The following is a 15,394-nucleotide window of genomic DNA, read 5'->3' on the forward strand; positions in this document are numbered from 1 at the left end:
AGCCTAGCTCACAGCAACCTCCAACTCCTCGGCTCAAGCAATCCTACTGCCTCAGCCTCCTGAGTAGCTGGGACTACAGGCATGTGCCACCATGCTCGGATAATTTTTTGTATATATATTTTTAGTTAATTAATTTCTTTCTATTTTTTTTTTAGTAGAGACGGGGTCTCAGGCTGGTTTCAAACTCCTGACCTCGAGCAATCTGCCTGCCTCAGCCTCCCAGAGTGCTAGGATTACAGGCGTGAGCCACCACACCCAGCCTCTTTTAGCTATTTTGAATTATGTAATACATTATCATTAACTATAGTCACCATACTGTGCAATAGATCACCAGAACTCAGTTTCAATTAGACAAGAGGAATGAGTTCCTCAGATAGAACTCTAGCTCCTTGCCCTGTAGCACATAGCCACACTGGCCTGGTTTTGATGCAATGCACACAAGAATCTTGTCCCGCTGGAACTGCTCCTTCAGGAGACTTCTGATTTTGGCATTCTTTTTCCTTTCATCATATTTCTTCTGAATATTTTTGGATTGTTTTAATTTAAAATTTCTTCTTCCTTGGGAGTCTGTTTGGCCCCCTTCTTGCAGCCCAGGGGCAATGCACAGTGGGACTTGTATCGCTGTTGGTGCAGTGTGCTGTTATTAAGCATAATGCAGTTCTTCACCAGGGTCTTGGTGCAGACCAGATTATTATTGGACACAATGTAGACAACATCAGTGATCCTTGTTTTGTGAGTACAACACTCTGAGCCCCAAGAGAAGTTCCCTGTGTCTAGCCTCAGGGCACAGTATTTCTTGTTACCTCCACACACATGTATTTGATGAGGGCCAATCTTAATGTTAGCAGTGGGGCATCCCAGCTCATACTTCACTTCTTGTGGTAAGGCTTTCTTTTGCCCCTGGTCTTGCAGTGTTTGTTCCAGTTGTCCCGAGAGATGCCCGTTGCTTAGCCAGAAGCTTTTTAGTTTGATGCAATCTCATTTCTCTATTTTTGCTTTTGTTGCCTGTGCTTTTAGGGTCATGTCCAAGTAATCATTACTTATGGAATGGAATGTTCCTAACACAAAGAAATGATAAATGTCTAAGGTGATAGATATCCCAATTACCCTGATTCAATTAATACACATTGTATGCCTGTACCAAAATATCACATGTATCCTATAAATATATACAATCATTATGTGCCCATAATTAAAAATATTTAAAAAAAAAAAACAAAACAGTGATATCTTTGTAAAGAAAAAGATAAAGAAAGAAATCACTGCCTAGATCAATGTCATGGAGCTTTTCTCCTATGTGTTCTTCTAGTGGTTTTACAGTGTCTGGTCTTACATTTGTCTTTAATCCATTTTGAGTTGATTCTTGTATAAAGAGTAAGATAAGGGTCTATTTTTATTCTTCTGCATGTGGATACCCAATTTTCTGAACACCATTTATTGAAGAAACTGTCCTTTCTCCATTGTGTATTCTTGACACCTTTGTCAAAAAGCAATTGATCATAAATGTGAGTTTATTTCTGAGCTTTTTATTCTATTCCACTGGTCAATGTATCTGTTTTTTATGCCAATACTATGCTGTTTTGATTACTATAGCTTTGTAATATATATTAAAATCCTGCAGTGTAAGGCCTCTACCCTAGTTCTTTTTGCTCAAGATGGCTTTGGCTATTTTGGGTCTTTCTACACTCTTTTAACTGGTGTATTAACTTCTTTTCTTTCAGCATTTAAAAAATGTTATGCTACTTCCTTCTGGCTTCCATGATGTCTGATGAGAAATCCATTGTTATTGTAATCTTTGTACCTCTATAGATAATGTGTCATTTTTCTCTGGCTGATTTCAAGTTATTTTCTTTGTCTTTAACTTTCAGAAATTTGATTATGAGGTGTCTAGTGTGAGGGTTTTTTTTACCTGTTTAACGTGTTTGGATTTGATCAGCTTTTTAAATCTGTAAATTTACCAATTTGGGAAAGTTTTCAGCTACTACTTGTCTCTGCAGTGGTTGGTGGGGAGAGGAAGGGATGCCAGTTCTAATCACCTTACTTCAGGGGAGGAGATGGCCAACAGGGTTCCATTTCACAGTGCCTGCAAGCCCAGGTGGGGAGGGGGACAGGAGCCAACTTTGCTTAGATTAGTGCAAGGCAGGGATTATCAATAGGGCTCTACCCCATACAGTTTCTGAGCTCCTAGTGGAGAGGAATAAAAGTGCCACCTCATTAATACAGAATGAGAATCATTGCCAGGGGACGTCCCACCATTTCCACATCTCTCAATGGGGAGGGAGATATGTCACTTTTTATGGTAGTCACTTGGAGTAGAGCAGGTATTGTCAAAAAGGAGAAGAATTCTATTTTAAAATAAAAATCCTTTCTCTCTAGTCATTAAGCCAGATAATCTTTCAAATCAGAGATATTGAGAATTTCTGGCAGTGATGTCAGAGCAGGTTGGAATTGCTGCTCCTGCAAATGATAATCAATGTAACTTTGTGAAATTTATGCAGTTATTCAAAATCAAATCTAAGAGTGTGATCAAAGGACCGATTTAATTTGGGAAGAATATTCCTGTTTTAGTCAAGTTCTAATTTAGTATCAACAATGGATATACCTACTTGCTCTTTTGTCTTACTGATCTTGTTTTTTCTGTTGGCAGGTATATCTGCAAGGCAATATGTGATAATGTGAGCATAGTACACATGGTGTCAAACTATGCTAAATTCAGCAATGTGGTGATGTATTCTTTGCATATGTAAAATGGAAACTAATGGAATTAACCTTGCATCATCTTCCTCAATGTAGTAAAGATAATTGTGTTTGCAAGCCCAGAATATTTATTTTAGTGACATTAAGAAGTATTGACTTAATTATCTACAGCGAATTAGGCACTGTGACAGAGACCATGGACAGGCTCCACACAGATACAGTGTGGAACAACTTATCCTTTGTTCCTGCCATCACAGTGAGTATAGGGTACTAAGAAAGTAAAATATGAATGGTCACACAAATATACAATTCCAAACCATTCAAGGGAAGCATATTATGGGGGAAAATTGAGATTGTGAATTTAGATCAAGCCTCGTTTAAAAGTGAAGGCATCACACTCTGGGAGACCGAGATGGGCCGATCGCTCAAGGTCAGGAGTTCGAAACCAATGAGACCCCATCTCTACTATAAATAGAAAGAAATTAATTGGCCAACTAAAATATATAGGAAAAATTAGCAGGGCATGGTGGCACATGCCTGTAGTCCCAGCTACTCGGGAGGCTGAGGCAGAAGGATTGCTTGAGCCCAGGAGTTTGAGGTTGCTGTGAGCTAGGCTGATGCCATGGCACTCTAGCCTGGGCAACAGAATAAGACTTTGTCTCAAAACAAAAAACAAAACAAAAAAAAAGTGAACCATTTATACCAGTCAGTGTTCTTGCCTATAAGCAACCAAAAACACATTCTGTGAAATTTAAGCAAAAAAGGAATGTGTACAAAACACATAGAGGTTAAGAATTAGAGATGGTTAGAAGAGGCTTAGAATATAGATGGGAATAAAGGTGCTCATGACGGCTAGGAAATAGAAAATATATCAAATGCTAAAACCACAGGAAAGTTTCAATTTGCATATCACCATAGCCACTGTGATGGACATCCAAAGAGCTACCCAGCTGTCCTTGTATCGCTAGCTAAGGATTTGGAGTTCTAGGGGAGAACAGTAACATTCAAGCCCGAGACACTGCTCTCCTGTCTTTGGGGAGGGTAGAAGAAAGATAATCAGAGAGGGGATCATACTCTCATGGGAATATCATCTCAACGAGAGATTTCCCCAGAGGGCAGTACCCACTGTCCCCTCTCTGTGGGAATAAACCTGAAGCTGTGACCAGCAGAATAAAGGAAAGGAAGCCCAATGAATGCTCTATGGAGAACAGGTTGAGTAGAGAAGACATCGCGTTAGGCATTATAAACACCTGGGAAAGGTGAGGCAGTCATGTGTTTGGTTTATTTCAGAGACAAAGTCAGTCTGTGGCTGAAATCAATGATGAGGAGTGTTGAGGAAGTGTCAAATTGTGAAGACATTTGCAGAATATAATCCAAATATTTAACACATACTAAGTACAATGGTAAGATTTTGAGTACTTTGGATTTTGTTTTGTTTTTAGCAATGTAGCAAAAAAAAAACAACCCCTTTTTAGACCTATGCTTTTAAAAGAAACTTTTCATTGCCTTTTGTAAAATTGATATAAAAGTAGTTATAGTGACTTAGGAGATCTAGTTAAGCTACTGTCTTGATTATAAGAGATAATAGATTCTAAAGGTAATGTGAGGGCAGTGGAGACCAAGGTAGAAGGTGATATAGAGGAAGAAATATGTAGAACCATATACAAAGAATGTCATTTGCCAAAGAAAACAGGAATAAGTAGGATCCCACAAGAATCTGTGATTCCCAAATAATTTAGGTTAAAGGGAGGTAGGCCAGACACGGCAGCTTATGCCTGTAATCCTAGCATTTGGGAAGCCGAGACAATAGAATCCTTTGAGGCCAGGAGTTTGAGACTAGCCTAGGCAACAAGACCCCCAACTCTACAAAACTTTTTAAAATTAGCGGGGTGTGTTGGCATGGGCCTGTAGTCTACTTGGGAAGCCAAGGCAGGAGGATCACTTGAGCCGAGAAGTTCAAGGCTGCAGTGAGCTATAATCATGCCACTGTACTCCAGCCTGGGCAACAGAGCAAGATCCTGCCTCTAAAAAATGAATTAAAAATTTTAAATTTTTAAAACAATTTATAGAGTACTATTCAGCTATAAGAAACAATGGAAGGATCGCTTGAGCCCAGGAGTTTGAGGTTGCTGTGAGCTAGGCTGACGCCACGGCACTCACTCTAGCCTGGACAACAAAGTGAGACTCTGTCTCAAAAAAAAAAAAAAAAAAAAAAGAAGAAACAATGGTGATCTAGCTCTTGTATTTTCCCGGATAGAGCTGGAACCTATTCTACTAAGTGAAGTATCCCAAGAATGGAAAAACAAGCACCACATGTACTCACCAGCAAATTGGTATTAACGGATCAACACCTAAGTGCACATATAGAAATAACATTTATTGGGTGTCGGGCAGGTGGGAGGGGGAAGGAGGAGGGGATGGGTATATACATACATAATGAGTGTGACACGCACCACCTGGGCGATGGACACGCTTGAAGCTCTGACTCGGTGAGGGGAGGCAAGGCAACATACATAACCAAAACATTTGTACCCCCATAATATACTGAAATAAAAAAAAAGTATAACTTTTTCTTCCTTTTTTGGTATTTTTATATTTTGTACTTCCATTATATCATAAACCCCTTAAAACGTTATTGCTGTTTCAAATAGTCATTCTTGGCCAGGCGTGGTGGCTCACGCCTGTAATCCTAGCACTCTGGGAGGCTGAGGTGGGCGGATTGCTTGAGGTCAGGAGTTCGAAACCAGCCTGAGCAAGAGCGAGACCCTGTCTCTACTATAAATGGAAAGAAATTAATTGGCCAACTAATATATTTAGAAAAAATTAGCTGGGCATGGTAGTGCATGCCTGTCATCCCAGCTACTCGGGAGGCTGAGGCAGTAGGATTGCTTGAGCCCAGGAGTTTGAGGTTGCTGTGAGCTAGGCTGACGCCATGGCACTCTAGCCTGGGCAACAAAGCGAGACTCTGTCTCAAAAAAAAAATTAAGTCATTCTTTTTTTTTTTTTCAGTTTTATTGAGGTATAATTAATAAATATTTGTATATATGCAAAGGCAATGACTTTAAAGAAAAAAGAAAAAGTGTACAATGTGATGATTTGATACACATATGCATTGTGTAATGATTACCACAATCAATTTAGTTATCCTTCACACATACCAAGTATTTGTGTGTGTGCACATGTGTATAGGGTAAAAGTGAGGACACAAGATCCACTCTCAGCAAATTTCAAGTAAACAATACAGCATTAACTATAATCATCATGCTGTATGTTAGATCCCCAGAATTTCCTCATCTTACTATAAGTTTGTGCTCTCTGACCAACATCTCCCCACTGTCCTATCCTCAGCCCCTGGCAACAACCATTCTACTCTCTGCTTCTGTGAGTTCAACTTTTTTAGATTCTACATATAAGTAAGACCATACAGTATTTGTCTTTGTGTCTGATTTATTTCACGTAGCATAATGTTCTTCAGGTTCATCTAAGTTGTCATAAATGGCATGATATCATTTGTTATGGCTGAATATGGTATTATATACATATATATACTACATTTTCTTTGTCCATTGACAGACACTTAGGTTATTTCCATATCTTGGCTATTGTGAATGCTGCTGCAATGAACATGGGAGTGCAGATGTCTCTTTAGCATACTGATTTCATTTCCTTTGGATATATACCCAAAAGTGGGGCTGCTGGATCATATGGTGGTTCTATTTATATATATATATTTCATTTTTGAGGCAGAGTCTCACTCTGTTGCCTGGGCTAGAGTGCCGTGGCATCAGCCTAGCTCACAGCAACCTCAAACTCCTGGGCTCAAGCAATCCTTCTGCCTCAGCCTCCCGAGTAGCTGGGACTACAGGCATGCACTACCATGCCCGGATAATTTTTATATATATATATTTAGTTGTCCAGATAATTTCTATTTTTTTTAGTAGAAATGTCGTCTCGCTCTTAGGCTGGTCCTGAGCTCAAACTCCTGAGCTCAAAGGATCCTCTGCCTCAGCCTCGCAGAGTGCTGAGATTACAGGCATGAGCCTCTATTTTTAATTTTTTAAGGAAGCGCCATACTATTTTCCATAATGACTATACACGCATTGCTACCAAGAGTGTACAAGGGTTCCCTTTTCTCCACATCTTCCCCAATACTTATCTCTTTTTGATAATAGCCATCCTAACAGGTGTGAGGGGATATCTCATTGTGATTTTGATTTGCATTTCCCTGATTAGTGACATTATATACCTTTTCATATATCCATTGGCCGTTTGGAAAAACTTATGCTTTAAAGAATGCATTATGCAGGGCGTGGTGGCTTGCGCCTGTAATCCTAGCACTCTGGGAGGCCGAGGCAGGTGGATTGCTCAAGGTCAGGAGTTCGAAACCAGCCTGAGCAAGAGCGAGACCCTGTCTCTACTATAAATAGAAAGAAATTAATTGACCAACTAATATATATAGTTGGCATATATATACAGGCATAGTGGCCCATGCCTATAGTCCCAGCTACTTGGGAGGCTGAGGCGGAAGGATTGCTTGAGCCTAGGAGTTTGAGGTTGCTGTGAGCTAGGCTGACGCCACGACACATTATACCAACTTCAGCATTGTAAAGAAGGCATGCTGAATCTATTACGGTGTTGCATTTCTCAAACTTTCAGCACACAGTACAAGGATCCAACCCAGCCACATAGTGACTAGGGCTATGTCAGTGCAGATCATACAAAAGGTAGAACATTTTTATGAATTTAATTTTATGAGATTATATGCGATCTGGCCATGGATCAGTAAGTACTGGAAGGAAGAAGTAAATCCCAAGGAAACCTTAGTCTTTCAGGAATTAAAGAGGGTTTCATTCTTTTTAACACTTCATGAACTCTCTGATTAATCAAGTATTAAATTCTAGAACATTCTATATATTTCCCTGTAACGAAATTCCCAAGTAATTAGAAATCCCTCCTTTTAGAATAATTATATCATAAAGTCGTATAATACTTTATTAAGATTGAGATCTTTGATGTTTATATGTATTTCTTTTATAATGGAGAATTTACAAAAATTGGGAAACTCCAGCTGTAAATTATTTGCTCTAAGTGAAAGTTAATCTGAATCATGTTAGGTTGTCATGTTAATTTAACAAAAGAGTTAATGTTTTCAGGTCTTCTCTGATACCACTGCAGGGATTACAATAATGGAAGAGAGCCTTGGTTCCTAATGTACCATAACAAAACCAAGATTTCATTATCAGTGCATTTAATACTATACTGAATTACAAAAAAAGATAGCACATTTAGATGTCTTATGCCTCAACGAATTTATTTCAAGTAATATTGTCTTCAGATTATAATTTTACTTCTGTTGACAAGTAAAAATGCAATCTTCTATCTTCAACCAGTCTTAGCATAGCTCTACTTAAACAATCAAAAAATAGGCTGGCCATGGTGGCTCATGCTTATAATCCTAGCACTCTGGGAGGCCGAAGTGGGTGGATTGCTCGAGGTCAGGAGTTTGAAACCAGCCTGAGCAAGAGCGAGACCCCATCTCTACTATAAACAGAAAGAAATTAATTGGCCAACTAATATATATATGTATAGAAAAAATCAGCCAGGCACTGTGGCGCATGCCTGTAGTCCCAGCTACTCGGGAGGCTGAGGCAGGAGGATTGCTTGAGCCCAGGAGTTTGAGGTTGCTGTGAGCTAGGCTGACACCATGGCATTCACTCTAGCCTGGGCAACAAAGCAAGACTCTGTCTCAAAAAAAATAATAAACAATCAAAAAATAATAAACACAGCTCTATTGGAATTGAATGTGTCAGAATGTTGGAGAGTGACTATGTGTCCATTAAAATATCCTTGAGTAGAATCTTGCTTTGCAGTGAGAGTCTCCTACACATGGGATCCTTGGATCAGCAGGAAGAGTTGGAGTGATATCCATCAATTAGCTGTTTTTGGGCCCTTATCCTTATAAGAGCACACAGCACTTTCTGGATTCTACTGTCACTGTTGCTTAGCACCCAAAGGCTAATCAACAGGAAGTTGAGTAACAGGAAATGACACCTTGTAGATTAATATCTTTTTGAGATGCCATAGATAAATACACAATATGGAAGTAACTTCTTCAAAACTAACAAAACATGCCACCAAGCAAAAGATAATCTGAATAGCTCTACCTTCTAGGGAGGAGTTCTGTGTCTGTTGCTCTTGAGCCTCTCCCAGACTTTCGTCTTGAGGCTGTGCTACTTGGGAGGTGGAGGCAGTAGGATCGCTTGAGCCCAGGAGTCTGAGGTTGCTGTGAGCTAGGATGACACCACAGCACTCTAGCCTGGGCAACAAAGTGAGACTCTGTCTCAAAAAAAAAAAAGTTAAATGTGCTCACCTTTATATGATAGAATTATGAATATTTAAATTGAAAAATGTTCTCTATAATTCCTTTTACATGTTTTCTGCAATAAGCAATTCTTATTTTTATAAATGCTCTCAAATCTTTTTGTTTTAATTGACAGAGTCTTGCCCTGTCATCCAGGCTGCCATCATAGGTCACTGCAACCTTGAACTCCTGGGCTCAAGCAATCCTCCTTCCTCAGCTTCATGAGGACTACAGGTAGCCACTACCACATATGGCTAATTTTTAAAAAATTTTTGTAGAGATGGGGTTTCACTATGTTGCCCAGGTTGGTCTTGAACTCCTGGCCTCAAGCAGTCCTCCTGCCTCAGCCTCCCTAAGTGCTAGGATTACAGGCATGGCCACTGCTCCCTGTCCCAAATATAATACTTGTGATTACAACTGTAATTCCTAAAACTTATAATGTAAGATTAAATTTTCTATACAGAAACATTATGTCTTTATTCATATAGAAGTTCATTAATATAAATTTTATAGTACTCTAAATTTTCCTTTACACATTTTAAATATTTTCTGTTAAGGATAAGAAAATATTAAATAGGGTAAAATAGCAAAGACAAAGAAAAAAATTACAAAGAGGAAAGAGAAAACCTTTAGAAGGCTCGTATATAAAAATGAAGAGGGTAGACACATAATGTTCCATATAATCTTCTTTTAAATCTTGTGCCTTTGTCTAATGTGGCATCATCCACACCATATTGAAATTATTTTTCTGCTCTTTCCACTAAAATTGAGTCAGACTGTTGAGGTGCAGCTTTGATTCTGAGCCTTCAGCGTGTGTCACCTAGGAGATGCTCAACAAATTCTTATTAGTGTGTGAAATAAAGGAGGGGATAACTGGAAACTATCAATGGAAAAATCATAGAGTGCAAAGTCAAAGTCAAATATTGGAAAAAGCGCAAAACGGTGGGGGTGGAGTATAAGGCAGAGAGCATCAAGAGTGGAGAGATGGCAAAGGAGGTTGCGTTGACAGCAATGCATAGAGTAAAAATGGAAACACAAGAGGAACACGACCTAGGGTGAAGCATCAGCAGCTAAGATTAAAGCACAGAAGGAGTAAACGATAAATAAGAAGGAAGAATTAATTCAAAGACACAGAGGTGGGGAGAAGGAATTTCACAACAGAAAATGTAGAAAGATGAGAGGAGAGAAAGGAAACAAAAATAGGGGAACAATATCAGAAAAGAAATTCCAGAAGAAATGGGTTTGTAGAGCAGGAGAGCCAGGGAAGCACAAGACAACCGAGGAGAAAGAGGCAGTGGAAGGATATCAGCCAGTTTACCTAAAGGGAGGGATAAATGGGTGGGAAGTGGGGAGAGGAAAAGAGATTTAAAAGAAAAGAGAGATCTGTGTGCTGCAGTCGTGGAATAAACAGACATGAATCATGTTAAAGACATGAGACAAGAAGTGAGAATGTGAACATTAAAATGAAACTCCGTAATTTCTAAGCGTAGGAAAAGCTGGAAACGAGGGTATAGGGCAAGCTGAATGGAGAGGGTAAGAGAACAGTAGATGAATCCAAAGGAGACCAAGAGGAAATAGGAGCAGTCTGAGGGGAGTGCTTGGGGGTGGAAGATAGGACTGAAACTGAGCAGCGAGTAGGTGACAACAGGCAGATAGTGACAGCAAGCCCTTCTACCTGGAGCGCTGTGGGCCGGCGCCACCCAGGCACTGCACAGGCGTTGGCGTGTGTCACCCTTCAGAGACACGCGTTTGACAGAGGAGAGGCTGAGGGCCTTGCCCAAGGTCAGCCCCTGCTGGGAGGCAGAGCTGGGCTCAACCCAGGGTGTCTGGCTCTAGCAATATTTGACCAAATTGCTGCGGTATGTCAGAAAAAGACTAGGAAAATTAGAATAAATAGAGGTCGGAGAAACAAAAGTGAAACGATTGGTAAAGTTTTGAGAGTAAAATTCCTTTACAAAGAAAAAAAAGGAAGTAAAGAGAATAAAAATGCAATGGACTTAGTTAAAAATAAAAAAGGGGCGTGATGGATAAGAAAAGGAAGTATAAGAAAACGGCAATGGCCAGGCATGGTGGCTCACACCTGTAATCCTAGCACTCTGGGAGGCAGAAGCAGGAGGATTGGTTGAGGTCAGGAATTTGAGACCCCATCTCTTCTAAAAATAGAAAAATAGCCAAGTGTTGTGATGTGTGCCTGTAGTCCCAGCTACTCAGGAGGCTGAGGGGGGTGGCGGACAAGAAAAAAAAAAAGGAGGCTGAGGCAAAGGAGCCATTGAGTCCAGGAGTTTGAGGTTGCTGTGAGCTAGGCTGACGTCATGGCACTCTACTCAGGGCAACAGAGTGAGACTCTATTTCAAAAAAATAAAGAAATTTAAAAAAGAAAAAAAGAACAGCAATGGATAATGAAAGAAGGAAATGAAAAAATAATGAGAAAAATAGAAAATAAGATGATATAGGAGAAAGATATGAAATAGAAGAAAAATGAAGAGAAATTTTTCAAAGTGTGTTGAAAGAGAAATGAGGAAGGGGGCTTCCACAGAAGTTATCCCTGATGTTCCCAGGCTAGTATCACTTCGGGTGAGACTTGGCTGGCAGGCTGTGGTGGGTGACAGCAGGCTACAGCAAGAGAGGACAGGCAAGGTGACCTCATGCCACCCCAAGATGCAGTTATCATGTCACCCAAACTGGGTCTGATTGGGTCGGGCTGGGGTCTCTAACGTGGTGTTGTCAGCTTACTGTGAGTCAGCCTGCTCAGAATTGCATTGCAACAATCCCAGGGAGAAGCTGTGAGGGTCACCAGGGCCCTTCCTCCTCCTGTGACAGCTTTCACGTCTGGAAAGGTGGTTAGGGACCTGCATCTTACACAAGAGGAACTGGAGGCTTGGAAAAGAGACAGCTGTCCCAAGGAGGTCAGTGCCAGGGCCTGGCCTAAAGGCCCACTTTTCAAGCCCCAAGTCCATGGGGCTTTCCACCAGGGCATCACTCATTCGTCAGGGAGCAGAGCCTTCCCCATCCCCAGGGCCAGCCACCCGCCCACACACAATGTGCACAAATACGCTACCCCACACGGGGAGCTCTGCCGCCTCCACTCCGGTCAGCAGCCCGGGTGGGCGTAGGCGAGAGGGGTCCTCTCTGCATGGGGGCTTTGGGGCGCTGCACACATGTCGGGGTGCGAGGAACACAGGTGCCCTGGCCTCCCTCACCTTTGGATGGGTCCGTGCCTTGCCCTGCTAAATGCATGTCTTCCTTGGGTTGCTATTTGCACACCCAACATCCCACCCAATCTGGAGAGAGAGTGAGGAGGCCCCATCAGCCCTAAAAAGTTGGGGTTTCCAAGATCCTTCAGGTCGACTGTGCAGCACCTCCCACGGAGCACCAGGGCATGGGGTATGGTGGGAAATCCTAGGAGCTGGGAGGCCGGAACCAACTCCTGAGATGGCAGTCTCCCGGAGGCTTTGAATGACAAAGCACCTACTGGGTGCCTCCCAGGGCTGTAGGTGCTCAGCTGGAGGCAGCACCAGGCCCTTTCTGCCCACCTGCCCACCGCTCAGCACTCCAAAAGCTGCCCTCCCATCTGCGCCAGACGGGCTCCCCTGCCCTCTGGCTTTAGGTGGCTTGGCCAACCAGGTCGGGAGTTGGCCAACTGGATTGGAGTCTGGGCAGCGGGAGGGGCAAGAGGCCGGAGTAATTATCAGCATCCTCCCCTGAAAGTTTCCTCCTTCAGCCACAGCCCCACTGGTCCTGATGACTGCTCTGTCCCTGCCCCTTGTAGCTGAGGGCTGAGAACAACTGCACTTCCCCAACCCTGGTTGGCTTCCCTTATGCCCACAGCTCTCCAAGGAGTCCCCTCATTAAACTCCCTCCAGCCACGTGGTTTCCAGTTCATGATCTGTTTCCTGCCTTGCCAAACATTTCCTCATTAAATCCTGCCAGGTGCCAGCTTGGGATCATCCAACCCCATGACACAGGGTGGCTCCTGCCACAGGCCAGAACATCTCTGCCCTTTTTCCCAGAGGCCCAGTCGGGGAGGAGGAACCAGAACCCAGGTCTCCTGCCTCCCAGGGCAGGACTCCTGTCTCTCCACTCCCTGGGCTTCTAGCGGCCTGAGGTCTTGGGGAGCCTGGGGTATGGGCGGTCTCAGAGTAAGAGGGGCTTGAACCCTCTTTTCCTGGTGGTGCCATTCAATGGGGCAGCAGGGTGCCCTGGCCTCGGTGGTGGGGCCAGGTGCCAGGCACCTGTGGCACCAGCCAGCACACAGCTCCCAGCTTCTCACTCACTCCGGCTCCAGGGGCCATGGGCAACACCGCTGCCCCCTATGCCACCTTAGAGGTGATAGAGAATTCTGTTGCCACTAATCCCTGAATAACTTTATGTCCTTTTTTGCCCTTCAAACACTGTTGTAATCAATCCCTTATATTTAAATTCCCTCTGTTGGAACCACCTAGGGTGGTTTCTGCTCTCCTGACTAGTCACTCACTGTTATACCATCTCAACTCTGTCCTTAGACATAGCTCATCAGAATTCACGTAGAGACAAGGTAAGAAGACCCACCAAACCCCAGCACTACTGAATCCCGTGGTAATTTTATAAAAAGCTCCAGACACAGTAACACTGTAGCCGCCTCTGATGAATTCTACAACGTGGCCAGAAGATGGCAGCACACTGCTACTCCAACCTCACCAGCTCACCTGCAGCCGGGACTCGGCAACCTGAGCCTCACACTCCAGGATCTGCATGGGTTCCTGTAATAGCCACCTGGCCAGCCCGGAGACCATTGTCTCCTTACAAGTGCATGTATTAGCCAGATAATCCAAGCTCATAAATGCTACCCTGACATGGCAATCAAGGGATACATTCCTTTCAAACATCATGGTGATATCCTTATCTTAGATTTTTGGTAAATCTTTGGAATTGGATAAACCATCATCCTTAATTAGGACAGAACACTTTTAAAAACAGGTCCTAAAATATCAGTCAGCAAAGCCAGTTGGTTTGGAGTCTGTTATTTGTTCTTTAATGAGTTATCCTAGGGAACCTGGCAGGTGAAGCACGAGCACCAGCAGTCATGAGTACCCAGTGGAAAAGCTTGGACAGCCAGGCCCACCCCATGGCCCCAGCACAGCCAGGCGCCCCTGTTGGCACCAGCCAGTCGGACCCAGAGTCGGTCTGCCATTCCCAATGTTTTGAGCGGCTTCAAGATAATTCCAACATTCATCAGCACAAACTAAGCTGTTAGACTAGCATGCAATTCTTCAGTATCAAAAAATTAATAAAAATACAAAACTCCTGGGTCTTCTAACCATTTGGACAATGATTCCAATATTTAAATTGGTGAAAGTGCTTTTTAAGAAAGTCACTGAATAAACTCAAGAAGCCACAGGTGCCAATGAGAAACAAAGGCCTTTGTATGCTAACAGATTTGTGGAAAACAGTGATGAGGGCACACCCCTGCAATCTTGATTAAGAAAAAAATTAGGAAAAGATTGACCAAACTGAATTATAAACATTCTACACTGAAATTGTGGCTGACACCCAAGTGAGCAAGCACAAAGTTCTGTTGGTGTTGGAATCTCCATTCTTGGCCATGGTTTTGAGTCAGGACTTAGAGTTTCCTATCTCATCATGCTAGGTGTTTCTTCTTTGTATCTTGTATTACAACAATGTCGTGTGAGGGCTGAGCCATGAAAGTGGATGACTCAGAGCATGTTCAGTACTTACCCCTCCCATGTGTGCGTGCCCAGGCATGCCGGCACACGGCCTTGCTCCCCCAAGAGCCTCCCCTGCCCGGCTATGGGCCTCCTAAAACCTGCAGAGGCCTGGGCCAGGAACAGAGGCACGACTCTGCCCAGGTCCCTGTGGTGTGGACCAAGGCTGCCTCCCTCTGTGCCTGCTTGAAGCCCACCTCTGAGTTACCATCGGCCCTGCACCCTGAGATTGTCACCCCGGGGATCAATTCCATGCTTTGGCCAGAGTGGCAACTGGGGAGAGTCAGAACCGTTCTGAGTAGCTGTGAAAGTCTGGCCGGAGCACCCACTGGAAGGACTTGCTCTCAAAAGATGGTGCCTGACTGCTCATCTGTCTCTGTGACCCCCCCCCCCAGTGTGCAGAAATGGGGGAGGAGGGATGTTAGAGCCCCGCGGAGAACAGCAGCTGCAACCACCCCTGGCATGGACAAGACCAACATGGCTCCTGCTGTGTTAGGGACAAGGACTTTGTAGACGGCTTTATTTAGGGCCAAAAAGAAGCAGGGAAGAGGACTCCTCCTAGAATCTCATCAGTCTCCATCTCTTCAAATCCTCATTAAAGACCTCCAAGAGGTAGACGGGGCCTCAGTGCCAG

General features: G+C 43.1%; 1 pseudogene; it reads right to left on the bottom strand.

Annotated features, from left to right (window-relative positions):
* Positions 1-343: 343 nt before the first annotated feature.
* On the bottom strand, positions 344-13,830 carry LOC105875082 (small ribosomal subunit protein eS8-like; annotated as a pseudogene).
* Positions 13,831-15,394: the final 1,564 nt, after the last annotated feature.

The sequence above is a fragment of the Microcebus murinus genome, chromosome 1 (assembly GCF_040939455.1).
Source record: "Microcebus murinus isolate Inina chromosome 1, M.murinus_Inina_mat1.0, whole genome shotgun sequence".
NCBI classification, from domain to species: Eukaryota; Metazoa; Chordata; class Mammalia; order Primates; family Cheirogaleidae; genus Microcebus; species Microcebus murinus.